Source organism: Orcinus orca, chromosome 19, assembly GCF_937001465.1.
Source record: "Orcinus orca chromosome 19, mOrcOrc1.1, whole genome shotgun sequence".
NCBI classification, from domain to species: domain Eukaryota; kingdom Metazoa; phylum Chordata; class Mammalia; order Artiodactyla; family Delphinidae; genus Orcinus; species Orcinus orca.
The window spans coordinates 34846846-34866116 of record NC_064577.1 but is presented as its reverse complement, the minus strand read 5'-3'; the positions used below and the strand labels follow the sequence as shown (position 1 = coordinate 34866116).

Below are 19271 nucleotides of genomic sequence, written 5' to 3'. Positions count from 1 at the left end.
ACCTTGTTTTCATGCTCCTCCCTCTACTAGGTAGAGCTTAATCCCCCCCACCTTGAATGTGGGCTGCATTTAGTGACTCACTTCTAATGGATGGAGTAGGTCCCAGGGACAGCTTTCTAGAATATCAGGCTGACCTATGGCAGTTCTATTCTTAGAGGTCATGGAGATATTTTAACACAATATCCAAATGCACTACACACCTGGCTGTGGCTGGCAGGTGGCTTTGATGCAGAGATAGTGTAGCGTTTACCCTGAGTGACATTAACTTGTAGAGCAAATCTGGTTGGGGTGTGGGCAAAGCAAACCTTATAACATGCCTAAAGCGACAGGTTGGTGTAGCGAAAGAACAATACCTGGTTCCCAAATTCAAAATTGTGTAACTGCCATTCAGTCACCGACTACGGCCACTTCAAAAGCCTTGGTGACAACATCCATTAAATTAATACCCCAGTCACTCTGGGTCAGAGTAAATATGAAACAGGTACACCTGAAACCTTTCTCACTCGTCCACAGCTCCCTCTCCCCATCTTGTATCTGGAAAGAAATCTGAGGTCAGGAAAAAAAATCTGGATGCCTCAAAGCCCTTTTCAGCTAAAATGGGAACAAAAGCAGGCTCAAGAAGGAATCAAGCGGACCTCAGCACAAGAACGCCAGCTTGTTATTTTGCAAACAGTAGGGTCAAAGCCCTGTATATAGGAGGAAAATAGTTTGGGGCAGAAAATTAATATTCACTGCTGAGACCTATTTGCCATGGGTTGACTCTGGAAGCAAATGGTTGAAAGATGGATCAGGATGAAAGCCTTCATCATCTCCCATCCTACCTCCCACCAACACCAGGGACCACCACTCCTCCCAGAGCCAGCGAACCCCCAGTGGGGTCCAGCTCAGCCAGAAGGCAGGGGCATCTGATTCTCCCCTCCTATGTCCAGGAGTAAGTTTTTCAAGGGAGGGGGCCGAGGACACTGAATTTGGAAGGGCAAAGGACTGCTGTGAAGAGGGACACTTGGAGGAGCGGTGAATTGTGTTAAAGGGAATGAGTAAGAAAAGGTGAATGCCTGGCCCTATTCTCTGCTGGGTAAGGCCAGAGTGCCCTGCCTGTATCCCTTTATACCACGTAAGGTTTGCTGTAAGTGTTGACTGCTAATGGGTCCCATCTGGCCCCCTAGTCTGTAAAATTGCCTTTGGCCTATGGGAGCATCTCCACCTAGAAGGTTATACCTGCCCTGAGGGAGGCCCATAACCAATCAATGGCTGACATGGGAGAGGGAAACAAAAGGCTGACCCCTGGGCAAGGGGAGACAGAGCTCCCCAGAAACCCAGCTAAAACTCCCCTTTCCCCCACTGCCCTGCCACTCTCCTCACCTCCACCTCCTAGGCCCATATATCATCTCCATGAGAATCCCTCAACTTCTGAACAATCTGACCCAAGACATTGGGAATTAAGCTTCCTTGAAGTTTTAGAGGTTTCTGGTAGATCCTGGGAAGAGAATTTCCAGTTCAAGGACTCCAGTGCTCCCTTGAGGACAACTAGGCAGAGAAGGTTCAGACCCAAGCCCACCGACGCCCCAAGCACCAGAGAGAAAGCTCATGTCCTGGTTCTCCCTTACTCAGATTGGAGAAAGGACGTCAGAAGGAGGTGCCCCCCTCATACCTGGGTGACAGAGCCATGTCCTAAAAAGATCCTACTACAAAAGGCTGATTTTGCTAGTTCCTGGACACTGTGTACTCAAGTTGGGAAAAACTCAACACTGGCAAATCCAATCTCACAGATCACTTATAAGGCAAAAAAAGAGTTACGTCAGCTATCAAGTCTTTTTCAACAAGGTATTTAAAATGGGATTTCACACTGGTGCTAGAATTGAGGCACAGATGATCTTCCTTGGTGTTTTTCAAGGCCTTTTCCTCTATACCGGATCAGTAGGAAACTCTCTCCTTTACACTCTACTGCCTTCCCTCCTTCCCCCTTCTCACTGCCCTGTGCTCCTCTTTGGGCTGCCTAGGATCACCTCCCCCATTTCTCATCTTAGGGTTGATCTCTGGGGACCACTCTAAGACAGGTATACATCCAATAATGTAAAATCTTAAAATCATAGTTCCAGAGGGCATACTCCCAGTGAATAGCCCAAGAACGCAAAGCATGTGTCTATGACCTAACTAGTTATAATTTGCTAAAGTACTTGATTCTTGGGCAAAGTAGGTTAAAAGCCAGAGAGTTGTAAAAGAGTGGTCTGAAACAGCCTAAGAACTTTATACAACTCATAACAATGTCCTTCTTTGGTGCAATTTTACGTTAGCTTTTAAAATTAGCTTTCATAGATCTTTGCCTGGCCCATTATATTTCAGATGTTGAATTTAGGACAGTGTTCAAAGATTTTTATGGGGCCAGTTCACGGTTTCAGTTCCAATTTACCATTTTTCCTTTACTGACTTCCTTTTGGAGTTCACCAGCATATGGGTCCTTAAGAACTAAAAAAACCAATGAATTAATCAAAGGGAAAATGTTCTGTTTCTCCCGTTTAGAAATTCATTGAAATATAGATGAAGTCCATCCTGAACAGCAGGACGTTCTGAGAAAGCCATCAGCCTAAATGCCTTTATGAATAACTATTATGTTATAAGCTCAAAAGATCTTACATCTCAGCCAGATGAATAATCAGGCCACTAGGGAACACAGGGAAGAAAATGAATATAATGCAGGTCTATATATTTTTTTCCTCTGCTTGTCTGGACACATAAAATATCTTTTTACTTTTACCACCAAATACACATTCAGGTAGCTTCTCCTGGTATCAGTGATGCTTCTCGACTCCAAGTTAAGGACTTCTGAGGGCTGAATTTGCTTCCTCCAGCCTCCAAAGCACTATGTGAAGTACCAAATCATTACACCATGAAGGCAACATCCTGCCTAACTTGTAAGAACTATTAGTATGGGCTCAGGGAAAGCTGATGCTGCCACAAATGCATACTGTGGAAATACACGCCACATATTCAATTAAGAAAGTGATTCATCAGTATTGTAACTAAGTATTGAAAAAAATCAAAACTGGGCTTCCCTGGTGGCGCAGTGGTTGGGAATCTGCATGCCGGTGCGGGGGACACGGGTTCGATCCCTGGTCCGGGAGGATCCCACATGCCACAGAGCAGCTGAGCCCCTGCGTCACAACTACTGAGCCTGCTCTCTGGAGCCCACAAGCCACAACTACTGAAGCCCACACGCCTAGAGCCCGTGCTCTGCAACAAGAGAAGCCACTGCGATGAGAAGCCTGAGCACCACAACGAAGAGTAGCCCCCGCTCGCCGCTACTAGAGAAAGCCCGCCTGCAGCAATGAAGACCCAATGCAGCCATAAATAAATAAATAAATAGATAGATAAATAAATAAATAAACAAAAAAGTAACCCAAATCAAGCTTTCAATTCCCCCTACCTGCCAATCAGAGATACAAAAAGAAAAATACTATCAGTGTTCATCTCTCCTTAGCTATTATAAACTGTTACTTGCTATGCAAAGGCATTTACAAGTCCAAATTACTACAGGATACTTATGGTTTTAAAAAATACAAATGCTATATACGATTAGTATATTACTATATATACGTGTGTATATATAAATACAATCTATGTATTTGCCTATAATTATTTAGTGATCCAACTAGTCTTTTTCCTTGAAATATGCCATTTAGAAAATACCATTACATCATGTAAATAATTTCCCTGGCTCCACCCCAACTGCATAAAAGCAGTCTTTTTTCCAGTACAACGTGTATTTGGAAAGTGCCTGCTTTGTGGTGTTCTTGTCCAGGTCACCATACTTAAGCACACGATAGAAAAAAAGGAAAAATCAAAATCGTAGCTAAGCTCCCTCCTCCCAACTCAGAATCAGCAGAACTCTCCTTGTCAAAGGACCAAACACATGAACTTCAATGATGCGAGCCGCTGACAACACAGTCATCTTTAAATTCAAGCAGTACATTGTGAAAGCAAATGGAACTGCTACCCAGGTGAGAAGTGGAAGAGAAGTTCCCCAGGGAACAGTGATGGACAGGAAGTCCAAGGACCAGGTTGAGTGCTGGCTGTGTGATTGATTCTGTGATGATGAGAAAGTTATAACATACTTTGAGGCTTCAGATTCCTCATCTACAGTTAAAACACTGGATTAAATGGTCTAAGGTTCATGCCAGGTCAAAATTCTCAGATTTTTAAGACCACCTCAACACCTGGTCATTGCTGAGACTCCACGACACTGATCCTGACTCCCAAGGCTGCACTGTGGTCGCTGAAAAGATTTTGCTTGTCACTCTCCAACACAATGGGATGGGTTTGGAGCAAAACGGGAAAGACATGGCCTATATGATATGCATGTGGTCCCCTTAAGTGAAAGAAAATTACCTATTTCATTAGTTCCCAAAGGATATGGAGTATCTTTATTCTAAGACGGACCAGACTGACTCAAGCACTGCCCTGACAGCTATATATTATCCTGTGCTGTTGTATTGGGACCTATTATCTATTTGACTCATGTAGGAAGATTCTAGAAGCTTTTTCAAAATGGGAATACAGAATATGTTTTACTTCTAACTTGAGTAATTTGAGAAACCAGTGGCATTTGCTCTTCTCATATACACAGTTTAAAGCAAGAGAATCAAAGAGTTCTGAGGCCTAGAACAGAAATAAAGGCTAACCCCTGCAGCACAGTGCGGAGGCTGCGAGAATACGCTGGCATCTTATCCACCTGTAATGAACAATGGCTATCCAGAGGCTGACAGAGAAAGTATGGAAAATCAATGAGCATTCACTTTGACAGACAATTCTGGGGGCAGAATACCTGTCACCAGGTAATAAATCACTTCATTTAAGTTTATCTTTTTAGCAGTGCACAGTGGATTATACCCATACATCACTTCAGCCCTTCTTTTCTGCCCTGTTGACAAAGGACAAATTGAGAAGGATGGTGGGAAAGCTGGGAGAAAGAAGGGAGGAAAACAGAAGAGCTCTGTTCCTAGGCCGTATCGTAAAAGAAATGATGATGATGATGATTCAATTTCATTGTTTTCTAAGCATCAGTTCCATCTGTAAAATCTTACAGCACTTCCTGGATTTACCAATGAAGTGACCATGGGTTGGAAAACAAAGGTAGCTTTTTTTCCAGATCCCTTAGGACATACTATATATCTACAGTCTCAATAGGATCTCAAGCACTTGGCTTTTCTAACAATGGGTGAGTTTATGGGTTTCACTAATGATACTGCTTAGAAACTGGTACCCTGAGAAGCCTTGCAGCACAGAACTGAATATGGTAAATGGGACTTCAGGTGCAGCAAGAGGGTGGCAGATTAAGACAATGTGGAAAAAACCCTCCCACTACAAATACTTAAGAATGCTGGGTAAAATATGACCTGAAAAAGAAAGGGAAAAACTGAGTGAAAGCACGTGGATTCTGAGACTGCTTTTGTAACTTACAGACTTGCATTTTAAAACCCAAGTGGACAAAGGAGGTGGAACCATGGGCTGCCATGAGGCACAGAGTTGGAACTAAAACACTTGAGGAGAGGCAGGATCCTCAAAGAGGGGCTTCCTCAGTGAAGACTGGGGGCAGGGGGGAACTCATACCCTAGAAAAGGGGTTCAAGAGGACAATTTTGTGTGCCCCTGGGCTCTGAGTGAGAAAAAGAAACCTCTCCTCTGAAATATGGATATCCAGATCTGAGCCTTGAGCAGAGTAATCCAGGAAGTTCCAACCTAAGAAATTAGCAGGACTTCCGGGAAGATGGCGGAAGAGTAAGACGCGGAGATCACCTTCCTCCCCACAGATACACCAGAAATACATCTACGCGTGGAACAACTCCTACGGAGCACCTACTGAACGCTGGCAGAAGACCTCAGACCTCCCAAAAGGCAAGGAACCCCCCACGTACCTGGTTAGGGCAAAAGAAAAAACTAAACAGAGACAAAAGGATAGGGACGGGTCCTGCACCAGCGGGAGAGAGCTGTGAAGGAGGAAAAGTGTCCACACACTAGGAAGCCCCTTCGCGGGTGGAGACTTCGGGAGGCGGAGTGGGGGAGCTTGGGAGCCGCGGAGGAGAGCACAGCAACAGGGGTGCGGAGGGCAAAGCGGACAGATTCCAGCGCAGAGGATCGGGCCGACCGGAACTCACCAGCCGAGAGGCTTTTCTGCTCGCCCGCCGGGGCGGGCGGGACTGGGAGCTGAGGCTCCGGCTTTTGTCGGAGCGCCGGGAGAGGACTGAGGTTGGCGGCGTGAACACAGCCTGCAGGGCGTTAGTGCACCGCGGCTAGCCGGGAGAGAGTCCGGGGAAAAGTTTGGACCTGCCGAAGAGGCAAGAGACTTTTACGTCCCTCTTTGTTTCCTGGTGCACGAGGAGAGGGGATTAAGAACGCTGCTTGAGAGAGCTCCAGGGACGGGCGCGAGCCGCGGCTAAAAGTGTGGAGCCCAGAGACAGACATGAGACGCTAAGGCCGCTGCTGCCGCCACCAGGAGGCCTGTGTGCGAACACAGGTCACTAGCCACACGCCCTTCCGGGGAGCCTGTGCAGCCCGCCACTGCCAGGGTCCCGGGATGCAGGGACAACTCGCCCGGGAGATCGCACGGCGCGCCTCAGGCTGCAACTTCACGCCGGCCTCTGCCGCTGCAGGCCCGCCCCACACTCCGTGACCCTCCCTACCCCCCGGCCTGAGTGAGCCAGAGCCTCCGAATCAGCGGCTCCTTTAACCCCGTCCTGTCTGAGCAAAGAACAGACGCCCTCCGGCGACCTACACGCACAGGCGGGGCCAAATCCAAAGCTGAGCCCCTGGGAGCTGTGAGAACAAAGAAGAGAAAGGGAAATCTCTCCCAGCAGCCTCAGAAGCAGCGGATTAAAGCTCCACAATCAACTTGATATACCCTGCATCTGTGGAATACCTGAATAGTCAACGAATCATCCCAAATTAAGGAGCCCTGTGGATGAAAGGCTCTTGGTGCTGCAGCCAGGAGTCAGTGCTGTGCCTCTGAGGTGGGAGAGCCAACTTCAGGACACTGGTCCACAAGAGGCCTCCCAGCTGCACATAATATCAAACAGCAAAAATCTCCGAGAGATCTCCATCTCAACGCCAGCACCCAGCTTCACTCAACGACCAGCAAGCTACAGTGCTGGACATCCTATGCCAAACAACTAGCAAGACAGGAACACAACCCCACCCATTAGCAGAGAGGCTGCCCAAAATCATAATAAGTCTACAGACACCCCAAAACACACCACCAGACGTGGACCTGCCCACCAGAAAGACAAGATCCAGCCTCATCCACCAGAACACAGGCACTAGTACCCTCCACCAGGAAGCCGACACAACCCACTGAACCAACCTTAGCCACTGGGGACAGACACAAAAAACAACAGGAACTACGAACCTTCAGCCTGCAAAAAAGGAGACCACAAACACAGTAAGATAAGCAAAATGAAAAGACAGAAAAACACACAGCAGATGAAGGAGCAAGATAAAAACCCACCAGACCTAACAAATGAAGAGGAAATAGGCAGTCTACCGGAAAAAGAATTCAGAATAATGATAGTAAGGTTGATCCGAAATCTTGGAGATAGAATGGACAATAGAATGGACAAAATGCAAGAATCAGTTAACAAGGACCTAGAAGAACTAAAGATGAAACAAGCAACGATGAACAACACAATAAATGAAATTAAAAGTACTCTAGATGGGATCAATAGCAGAATAACTGAGGCAGAAGAACGGATAAGTGACCTGGAAGATAAAATAGTGGAAATAACTACTGCAGAGCAGAATAAAGAAAAAAGAATGAAAAGAACTGAGGACAGTCTCAGAGACCTCTGGGACAACATTAAACGCACCAACATTCGAATTATAGGGGTTCCAGAAGAAGAAGAGAAAAAGAAAGGGACTGAGAAAATATTGAAGAGATTATAGTTGAAAACTTCCCTAATATGGGAAAGGAAATAGTTAATCAAGTCCAGGAAGCACAGAGAGTCCCATACAGGATAAATCCAAGGAGAAATACGCCAAGACACATATTAATCAAACTGTCAAAAATTAAATACAAAGAAAACATATTAAAAGCAGCAAGGGAAAAACAACAAATAACACACAAGGGAATCCCCATAAGGTTAACAGCTGATCTTTCAGCAGAAACTCTGCAAGCCAGAAGGGAGTGGCAGGACATATTGAAAGTGTTGAAGGAGAAAAACCTGCAACCAAGATTACTCTACCCAGCAAGGATCTCATTCAGATTTGATGGAGAAATTAAAACCTTTACAGACAAGCAAAAGCTGAGAGAGTTCAGCACCACCAAACCAGCTCTACAACAACTGCTAAAGGAACTTCTCTAGGCAAGAAACACAAAAGAAGGAAAAGACCTACAATAACAAACCCCAAACAATTAAGAAAATGGGAATGGGAACACACATATCAATAATTACCGTAAATGTAAATGGACTAAATGCTCCCACCAAAAGACACAGATTGGCTGAATGGATACAAAAACAAGACCCATATATTTGCTGTCTACAAGAGACCCACTTCAGACCTAGAGACACATACAGACTGAAAGTAAGGGGATGGAAAAAGGTATTTCATGCAAATGGAAACCAAAAGAAAGCTGGAGTAGCAATCCTCATATAAGTTTTATATATATATATATATATATATATATATGTAGTTTGCTTGAGTGCAGTGTTTTTTGTTTTCTGTACTGAATTCATTAGCATGGGTCGGTATAAAATTTAGCATAGGTCAATATGTAATTTGTAAACTAATAAGGTCTTAAAGTGAGGAATTAAGTCTTTTAAATTTAATTATTTATTGTAAAGAGCAGAATAGCATACATAAACAGGTGCCTAAGGAAAACTTGTATTCTAATATGGAACTCTCATGAACACCTTTCTTTTTTTCTTCTAACGGTATGATAGTAGGCCATTTGATTCTTTTTATGGCTTTAACTTTACAACAATGAAATATTCGTAAATTTTAAAAAGTATTTTTCTTTATTTGATGCGGGTGGGATACTGGAGAAATGAAAGGTCAAACATCTATTGAGGATTCCATACTTGTCTATATATTGTGTACTTTTATTTCAAGAACTGATTTAAAATTCCTAAAAGGATGCTATAATAAGTTATTATGCCATTTTACAGACTGAATTAAGTGAATTTCAGGGAGGTATGAAACTTGCCTAAGGCTATCCAGCTACCAAGTGGTAGAAGTGAGAATTAAATCCAGGTATACCTATAAAAAAAATAAAAATAAAATAAAAAAAAAAAAAAAAAAAAAAAGAAGGCGAGGGCAGCACCAGGGTATGGGGTTGTTAGTTTTATAGGGGTGAGTAATTTCATACGCTGATGAGTGGGAGGAGTATTCCAGCTATTTTGGGGAAGGGGTGGGGATTTCTAGGAATTGAGCCACCGCCCACTTTTTGACCTTTATGGTCATCCTTGGAACTGTCGTGGCACCTGTGGGTGTGTCGCTTAGCTTGCTGATGTGTTACAATGAGTGTATACTGAGGCTCAAGGTCTAGTGGAAGTAGACTCGTCCGCCATCTTGGACCTATATTGTTCTAATCAGTTTATGTTGTGTCCTCGGGCTATGTAATTCTTTTAAAGGTTGTGCCCTGCCCCCTTTCCTCCTGTTTCATATTGAATATATAATATTTACCAGAGTATGTTTTAATAATTAATACATGATATATTGTATAATTAATTTATATATCATATATATAATGATATCTATAGGTATTTGTTCTAATAAGTCATTAAAAATAAAAAAAAATAAAAAAAAAGAGTTGATTGTACAGGGACTTGCCTGGTGGCTCAGTGGTTAAGGATCCGCCTGCCAATGCAGGAGACACAGGTTTGAGACCTGGTCTGGGAAGATCCCACATGCCGTGGAGCAAATAAGCCCATGCACCACAACTACTGAGACTGCGCTGTAGAGCCCGCGAGCCACAACTACTGAGCCCACGTGCCACAACTACTGAAACCCATGTGCCTAGAGCCTGTGCTCTGCAACAAGAGAAGCCTCCGCAATGAGAAGCCCGCGCACTGCAACAAAGGGTAGCCCCTACTCACCGCAACTAGAGAAAGTCCACCCATAGCAACGAAGACCCAACACAACCAAAAATAAATAAAATAAATTTATATATAAAAAAGAAAAAAAAAAGAAATTAGCAGAAACACTGGCCCCAAGCCAGTGATACTCCTGAGATCTCTAGAAGAAGCAATGCAAATTGTTCTGGAGGGGGCCTGTTATCAGGTCACAGAAAAAGTAATCCCCACTCAAGATCAGCTTATAAGAAAATTTAAAATTACAATATATCATGAGAAGAAAACAACAAACACAACAAACAAGATTGTTAGAATTCCAGGAACTTGGTTACTTCCCTGGTGGTCCAGTGGTTAAGAATCCACCTGCCAATGCAGGGGATACAGGTTCAATCCTTGGTCCGGGAAGATCCCACATGCCATGGAGCAACTAAGCCTGTGTACCACAACTACTGAGCCCGTGCTCTAGAGTCCATGAGCCACAACTACTGAGCCCACATGCTGCAACTACTGAATCCTGTGTGCCTAAAGCCCATGCTCCACAAGAGAAGCCACTGCAATGAGAAGCCCATGCACCTCAACAAAGAGTAGCCCCCACTCACCACAACTAGAGAAAGCCCCCATGCAGCAATGAAGACCCAGAGCAGCAAAAAAATAAATTAATTAAAAAAAAAAGAATTCCAGGAACTTGGGATAATAAAATTAAAATTTGAAAAAGAGAATAAGAAATAAATATGCTTAAAACTATGAAAGACATAAAAGTAGGAAATAAAACCCTGAGGAAAAAAATACCAAAAACAGCCAGGTATGAAAATAAGCCAAATAGAACTTCTAGAAATAAATATTATAATCACTGAAATTAAAAAGTCAACAGATACGTTAAATAGATTAGACACAAGTAAAGAGAGAATTAAGTAAAATGGAAGACAGATTTGAAGAAATTACCAAGGGGCATCACAGAGATAAAGGGGGCATGAAAGAATAGCTCCTGGAATAGGGAGTACAATGAGACTATTCTGATGCATTTAATGCAAGATCCAGATGATGCAAATAGAGAGACTGTGTTAGTTTGGGTCCTCCAATAAGCAGATGCCAAGAAAGGATGTTGGGAAGAGAAGGAGTGGGCAAGGAGAAACCTCAGACCAGAAAGTCATGGCTCAAGGACTCCCCATTAGAAGAGTCCTATATCCTACAGGATGGGCTAGCACTAGTAGCCACATCTTACTAAGCCAGCAACCAGTAACAGCCCAGGGGAAGTGTGGCTTTTGAGTGAATCCTGAGACATGGCATCTGGGGTCAGTCAACTAGGCTTCCCACAGCAGGAGATCTGAGAGGCACATTTTCATGGCTGCTGACATGAAGGGGAGCAATATTTTTAAAGATAATAGTTAAGGATTTTCCAGAATTGTAAAAGCCATAAATCTCCCATGTAGAGAATAACAGCAAGTTCTGAGCAGAATAAACCAAAACAAATCTACACATGCTATAGTTAAATGGCAGAATATCAAAGGCTATAAAATACCAAAAACAAGGAGAAATTTAAGTTAAATGAAAAGAAAATAAACTGGTAGGGGGAATGACTGGAGTTAATTTTAGACTGCTTTCTAAGAACACACATTTAAGGATAATAAAGCCAGTAGAGGAAAAAAGGGAGGAACCAATAAAACTCAATTCAGTAAGAGACAGGAAATGAGAAAAAGAAAGCAAAGGAAAAGTATGGAAAATAGAAAACATGAAATAAGAGAAATAATTTAAAATATCAACTGTTACTATAAATGCAAACAGATTAAAATAGCTGGTTAAAAAACTCAGACTAAAAAAAAAAAAAAGACTGGATTTTTTTTTTAAATTTAGCCATATGCTATTTACAAGAGGTTCTTGTAAATAAGAACCTCTTACTTACTTTACCAGTAAGTAAAACCACTTACCTGTTCTTACCACTTACACAATTTCTTAACCTTTTGCAGATTGATTGCTCTCATCAATGATATGAGATTCCCATTCTCATCTGTAGAATGGGATGATAATGACAGACTTTTTTTTTTTTTTTGCGGTATGCGGGCCTCTCACTGACGTGGCCTCCCCCATTGCGGAGCACAGGCTCCGGATGCGCAGGCCCAGCGGCCATGGCTCACGGGCCTAGCCGCTCCACGGAATGCGGGATCCTCCCAGACTGGGGCACGAACCCGTGTCCCCTGCATCGGCAGGCAGACTCTCAACCACTGTGCCACCAGGGAAGCCCCGACAGACTTAGTTTTTAATCTGTAACATGTTTTTCTTAAAATAACACAAGCAAGTACAGCAAAATGTTAACACTTGCGTAATCTTTCTGGTGTGTACGTGGGTGCGAGTTTCATTACTGTCTGTACATTTTAATCTATTTGAATTGTTTCAAAAATAAAAATGTTTTCACCGTTTAAATCCATAAGCCCAATAACCAAGTAAAAATATAAGACCACAGTAAATGACAATGTTCTTATACACCACTTGGGAGGGTATAGAACTATACACCTTCCCTAGGGAACAATTTTGCAAGATACACCAAAACTTAAAAGATATAGATACTCTTGGGACTTCCCTGGCAGTCCAGTGGTTAAGACTTCGTCTTCCTATGCAGGGGGTGCAGGTTCGATCCCTGATCAAGGAGCTAAGATCCCACATGCCTCTGGGCCAAAAAACCGAAACATAAGACAGAAGCAATATTGTAACAAATTCAATAAAGACTTCAAAAATGGTCCACATCAAAAAATCTTTTTAAAAAACTGTAGATACTCTTTAACCCAGGGACTGAATTCTTGTAATTTATCCCAAGGAACTAATCAGAAATGTGTACAAACATTTGTGTATTAGTTTACACCTGAGTTATGTCAAATGGTGAAAAGTTCAAAACAACTTTAATGTTGTTGGGAACTGTTTTAGTAAACTGTAATGCATCTGTATAACAGAACAGTATGCAGTCATTAAAATTCAGGTTAAGGTTATAGAAGATTATTAGTGACAAGTATATATTAGTAAGTGAAAAAAGATACAAAGCAGTATGCATAGTATGAGTTTGTTTTAATTTAAAAAAATATGTGTATATATATATATACAAAGACAAGGGACCTCCAGTGAAGCACTTCTGGATGGTAAAGATTCTGAATGACTTTTTTTTATTGTGCTTTTCTCTGTTTTCCAAGTTTTCTGCAGTGAGCATATGGTGCTCTGCAATTAGGGGGGAAAAGCAATCATTACTTCTAAAGTAAGTGGCAATAATTCCAGTTTATACTCTAATGCAGGGGTCCACAAATTATATCCTGCAGGCCAAGTCCAGCCTGCCACCCTGCCTGTGAGTTAGGAATGGTTTTACATTTTTCAATCGCTGGAAAAAAAAATCAAAAGAAAAATAGTATTTATAAACTGCCATTCTAATCTAATCTTTGTATTTAATCTTTACAACAACCCTGTGAAGTAGGTACTATGACCCATTTTACAGATGAAGGAACAGAAGCTCCTAGATTGGTCAGGTAAGTAGCCAAAGATCTCCTAGTTACTGAGTCTTTGCTGAAATTCACACCCAAGGAGTCTTACCCCAGACCTTATCCTCTTAAGCTGCTTCCTCCATGTGAAAAGTTCGCCACCACTATAAGGGCAAATGCAGCCAGCACAGTCTGGTGAATTCTCAGGATGGAAGACCACAATGTTTCAGTGAAGCCTCATTGGAGAATGAGGCCCTGTTTCTACCATGATGATAGGAAACACTAACTCTGAACTCCAATTAACCAAAGTATTATCCTCCTCAAAAGAATTCCATTCTTGGGCTTCCCTGATGGCACAGTGGTTAAGAATCCACCTGCCAATGCAAGGGACATGGGTTCAATCCCTAGCCCAGGAAGATGCCACATGCCACGGAGCAACTAAGCCCATGCACCACAACTACTGACCCTGCGCTCTAGAGCCCGCGTGCCTACAGCCCGTGCTCCGCAACAAGAGAAGCCACCGCAATGAGAAGCCCGCACACCGCAACAAAGAGTAGCCCCCGCTCGCCGTGACTAGAGAAAGCCCACGCACAGCAACAAAGACCCAACGCAGCCAAAAATGAAAACAAATAAATTAATTAAAAAAAAAAAAGAATTCCATTCTTTTTATTAGTAGACCTGTATAATAGAAAATTGTACCCTTTTATTATTATTATTCTGTTTTGAATTTCATCAATAAAATTTGTGGAAATTTGTTTAGTCTCTCATTATATAAGCACCTACATAATGTCGTTGATGTTGTGTGTTGGCCCAAAAAGCCTAAAATATTTACTATGTGACCCTTTACTGAAAATGTCTGCAGACTCCTGTTTGAATTGACAGAGAAAAGCAAGTGGGGAGAAGCAGAGGTCACAGTATTAATGGAGTCCCCACACCTGGAACCATGGAGTAACCAAGAACCCAAATGGTTCTCTCTCCCAAGCTATTCCACAAGCTCTTAGTCGTTTAGAGACTGTTTCTTTTCTCCTTCTCCTGCTATGTCTATATTTTTTATCCATTACCTCCCACCAAGGGGTGAGCAAAAAAAAGAAAGTAAAACTTAGTTCAGTCAAGGTTATTGCTTCTTAGAAACTCTGGCAAAAATTTGTTCAGGGAAAGAGACTTGACTTTTATATCATTTCTGAAGTTAACTTATCAGTGTTTTCTGTTCCAAAAATAACTGAGAATTTGGCCACTCATCCTAAGTATGGGATTGTTCATTCATCCACTTACCAAAACCTAGCATAGCGCACAGATCAGAAGATATATATCAATACAACAAAACATTCTATAATAGAAAGCAGTTTTAAATGACTACAGAAAATGCAAATTAAAACCACAATGAGATACCACCACACCCAGTAAAATATCTAAAATCAAAAGGACAGATAATACCAAATATTGGCAAGGATGTGGAGAAAGCAGAACGTAAAATATAAAATGCAACAGCCACTTTGGAAAACAGCCTGGTGGTTTCTGTTAAAGTTAAACATATGACCCAGACATTCAACTCTTAAGTATCTACCTGAGAGGAATGGAAACATGCATCCATACCAAGACTTGTATACAGATGATCATAGCAGTATTTTCATAATAGCCCCAAACTGGAAACAACCCAAACGTCCATCAACTGGTAACTGGATAAACAAAATGTGGTATATCCACACAATGGAATACTACTCAGCAATAAAAAAGAACCAACTATGATACACTCAACAATATGGATGGACTCAAAAACTGCATGCTGAGGGAGGCCAGTCTCAAAAGACTGCATATTGTATGATTTTAAAGTAGCACGATTTTTTTTTTTTTTTTATTTTTTTTACGCGGGCCTCTCACTGTTGTGGCCTCTCCCGTTGCGGAGCACAGGCTCCGGACGCGCAGGCTCAGCGGCCATGGCTCACGGGCCCAGCCGCTCTGCAGCATGTGGGATCTTCCCGGACCGGGGCACGAATCTGTGTCCCCTGCATCGGCAGGCGGACTCTCAACCACTGTGCCACCAGGGAAGCCCTTGTATGATTTTATATGACATTTCTAGAAAAGACAAACTATAGATGCAGAAGCGGATCAGTGGTTGCCTGAGATTGGGGTGAGAGCAAGGACTGTCTACAAACAGGCAAGAGAGAACTTTGTGGGGTGACAGAAAGTACTAAAACTGAATTGCACAAATACATGGATTTACTAAAACTCATCAGTATACTTACGTGTGAATTTATGGTATGCAAATTAGACCTCAATAAAGCTGTTTTAAAACAAAACTACAGGAGCGAAGGGGCAGATATCTGCTCGAGGTAGAAGAAAGGGTAGGGAAGCCTTTAGAAGAGGGAAATTTTGAGATAATATCCTGATAACGGACATTTAGCTGAGGCAGGGATTTAACAGTGTGCAGAGGCAGGAAGGCATGAAAACTCAAGTAGGACTTGGGGAGGGAAAAGAAATAGGTGATACTAAAGGGCAAGCTGCACTTAGAGACGGGGTAAGTGAGAAAACAAGAAGTTGGTAAGAAGTTGGTACTTCATCTCATAGGTCGTGGGAAGTCACTACAGAATCTGAAGGGGGCTGAGTGACTATCACATTTGAGTTTTAGAAAGCTCACTCTGGAGGCAGTGTAAAAAGAAGATGGCTCTGAGATGAGGGGAAGAAGCGAGAGGCCGTGTCCAGGTAAAAGACACAGAACCAACTATTTAGTTTCTAATGAGGTGGTGGGAAAGAAGACAGTTTCTAATCTTAGCAGCTAAGATGCTGGTGTCACTAAAACAAATAAGGACGACAGGAGCAGAAGCAGTTTTGGGGGAAGGTGGTGTCATAAATACTGTTTTAGGTTGATTGTGAGGTGCTGTCAAGATATTCAGGTACAAATATCCAGCAAAGAGCTGCAAAACTGGAAAGAGTCTGGGGTTGACGCTGTGGCTTGGGGAATTCTTAGCAAAGAAATAGTCACTGAAACCACTGAACTGTTAAGATTGCTATGGACTCACATAAACAGCAAGAACTTAGGGCTCAAGATCAAAAAGGCTAATTATAGGGAACTCCCTGGCGGTCCAGTGGTTAGGACTCCTCGCTTCCGCTGCTGGGGGCCTGGGTTTGAACCCTGGTCAGGGAACTAAGATACCTGCAAGCGTGCGGCCAAAAAAAAGGCTAATTACAGAGTCTACCCTGTCATCCACGCAACGACATTAAGAAAGTGCTTTTCCTTCAGTTGCTGTTCTTTTTTTTTTTTTAAGCGTTAGAAACGTTTATTTGTCAAAATATTTTATTAAAATACAAGTGAGAGAAGTGGAGTAAAGCAAGGCTAAATTTCAGTTAATGTTGTACCACGATCAGCCATAAAAAGACAAAACAAAACAACAACAAACAAAATCCCAATGGTCCTAGCAATTTCAGAAGATTAGCTTCAGTGTCAAAGTCCAGAGCTAACAGAGAAGAGTAGAAGGTTGCCTGTCACTACATATGGTCATTTTAAAGGGAAAGGAGGGGAATTCCCTGGTGGTCCAGTGGTCATGACCCAGCAGCGCTTTGGGGGTGGGGGGGAGAAGGTTCATCCCCTGGTCAGGGAACTAAGATCCCGCATGCCACGAGGTGCAGCCAATTGAAAAAAAATTTTAAAGAAAATTAAATTTGAAAATAAATAAAAATAAAGGGAAAGGAGATGTTGCAGGTAGACAGGGAGAGGGGTCAACTCCTAAGGAAAGCAAGGTAGGAGGGATTCCACTGTACAGGAAAGAGAAGCTACTAGCATAATCCTCACCTGGGGCTGTGCTGTGGTCTTGAAGCAGATGGGACAAGTAATAGTTGTAGGTAGTTGGCCACGGAAGCTGCTGCTGCCACTGCCTCCTAAGAGCGGACTCGGTAAGGCTGGTGGTGGAGTGCGCCCTATGCATCATTGTTACACACGGATTCCCCGTAGCCAACGGTGTCAGGTGTGCACGCTCTCCATACCGTTTGTTACGGTGCTCGGTAAGGTCCGCCACACTACCCGTACAATCTACTGGGCACTCTTCTGACCAGTGCCCCTCTTTCCCACACTGACAGCTGCCACTCTGGTCTCCCATCCCAGGGGCAGTCCGAAGCTGGCTGGTGGACAACTGCACGTATGTTCGTGTGCCTTGAAACTCTGTGCTGTCAAGGCCCCTGACAGCCCTACTGCATCCTCTGCCCGCTCCACGTGTACGAAGGCATAATCTTTCATAATGTCACATTCGATGACTGAACCATGCTCCTCCAACCTGGCCCAAAGCTCCCGGTTGGTACAAGTAGGACTGATGTTGCCTATGTGCAACTTGGCTGAAGCTTTGCTCTTTTTCTTTTTTAAATAAATTTATTTATTTATGGCTGCATTGGGTCTTCATTGCTGCGCGCAGGCTTTCTCTAGTTGCGTCTCTAGTTGCATTGAGCGGGGGTTACTCTTCGTTGTGGTGCGCAGGCTTCTTATTGCGGTGGCTTCTCTTGTTGCAGAGCACGGGCTCCAGGCACACGGGCTTCAATAGTTGTGGCGCACAGGCTTATAGGCTTAGTTGCTCCGCAGCATGTGGACCAGGGCTGGAACCCGTGTCCCCTGCATGGGCAGGCGGATTCTTAACCACTACGCCAACAGGGAAGTCCCTGAAGCTCTGCTCTTATCCTTGCTGCTTCCACGGTGATGTTCACCCTGTGCGGCTTGTAGTGGATGGCATCCTCGGCCGCCACCTGGTCCTCTATGTGCACAAAGCCGTAGTTTTGTGGCTTCTGTTGTTGTTGTTTGTTTTTCGGTGCAGCTTGCGGGATCTTAGTGCCCCGACCAGGGATCAAACCAGAGCCCTCCCTGGTGAAAGCAAGGAGTCCTAACCACTGGAGCGCCAGGGAATTCCCAAAGCTGTAGTTCTTAATGATGTCACATTCCCGCACCTTCCCACACTGCTCAAGGAGTCAGCGGATCGCCTGCTCTGTGCCCTCCTGGGGCAGGTGTCCGATGAACGGCGTCACCGTCCTGACAAGAGCCGCCGGCGGCGGCGACGTCTCTAGCGTCTCAGAGAATCCTACAAAATGGCGGCGGGCGCCCGAGCCCCGGCGGCGCGACCCGGCACTGCTCGCGCGTCAGCTCACGCACGCGCCACTGCGCGCTGCCTCAGGCTCGCGGGCGCCATGTTGCTTTTCTTGTCAGTTTGTTCCTAGCAGACCGCCAATAGATTTTATAAAGAGATACAGATTACAAAACAAACATGCCAAAGATGATGATCAAACTGGGGATAAATACATAGATGGGAGAGCAGAATGCAGAACATAACAGAGGCAACTGAGACTATATAGAATCTGCTATCTAGAAAGCAAGGCGCATGCTTTCGCTGCCTTTGAAACTCTCATATTGTGAATGTGGGTACTAGTCTGCTCTTTGAAGTTAGGGGTACATGGGTCAGAGTCCATCTATTGCCCTCAGCTCATCCACAACCATCCAAATGCACATCAGTTCTAATATCTTGTCAATAATATACTGTGCAAATTGGCACCCTGGAGATCTACCTTCTTGGACCTTCCCAAAGCCCCCATATGGCTAACACATGGAGAGGACAAAAAAATTTCACAGATTGTTATATACAGGATACTAGGAAATATAGACAAAAGAACAGTAGGCTAAATACCAGAAGATCCAGATTCTATATTCTTCCACCATGGACAAGTTAATAATATTCTTTGTATGTACAAATGGGAATAGAATGCACGGATCAGATTTTGAAAATTTA

General features: G+C 43.5%; 1 protein-coding gene and 1 pseudogene across 2 annotated transcripts in view; both read right to left on the bottom strand.

The window, feature by feature from the left end:
• Positions 1 to 19271, bottom strand: part of PITPNC1 (phosphatidylinositol transfer protein cytoplasmic 1) — a 263252-nt gene that overhangs the window by 192492 nt on the left and 51489 nt on the right. The gene's annotated exons all lie outside the window — the stretch shown is intronic.
• On the bottom strand, positions 10244 to 17866 carry LOC125962068 (RNA-binding protein 4B-like; annotated as a pseudogene).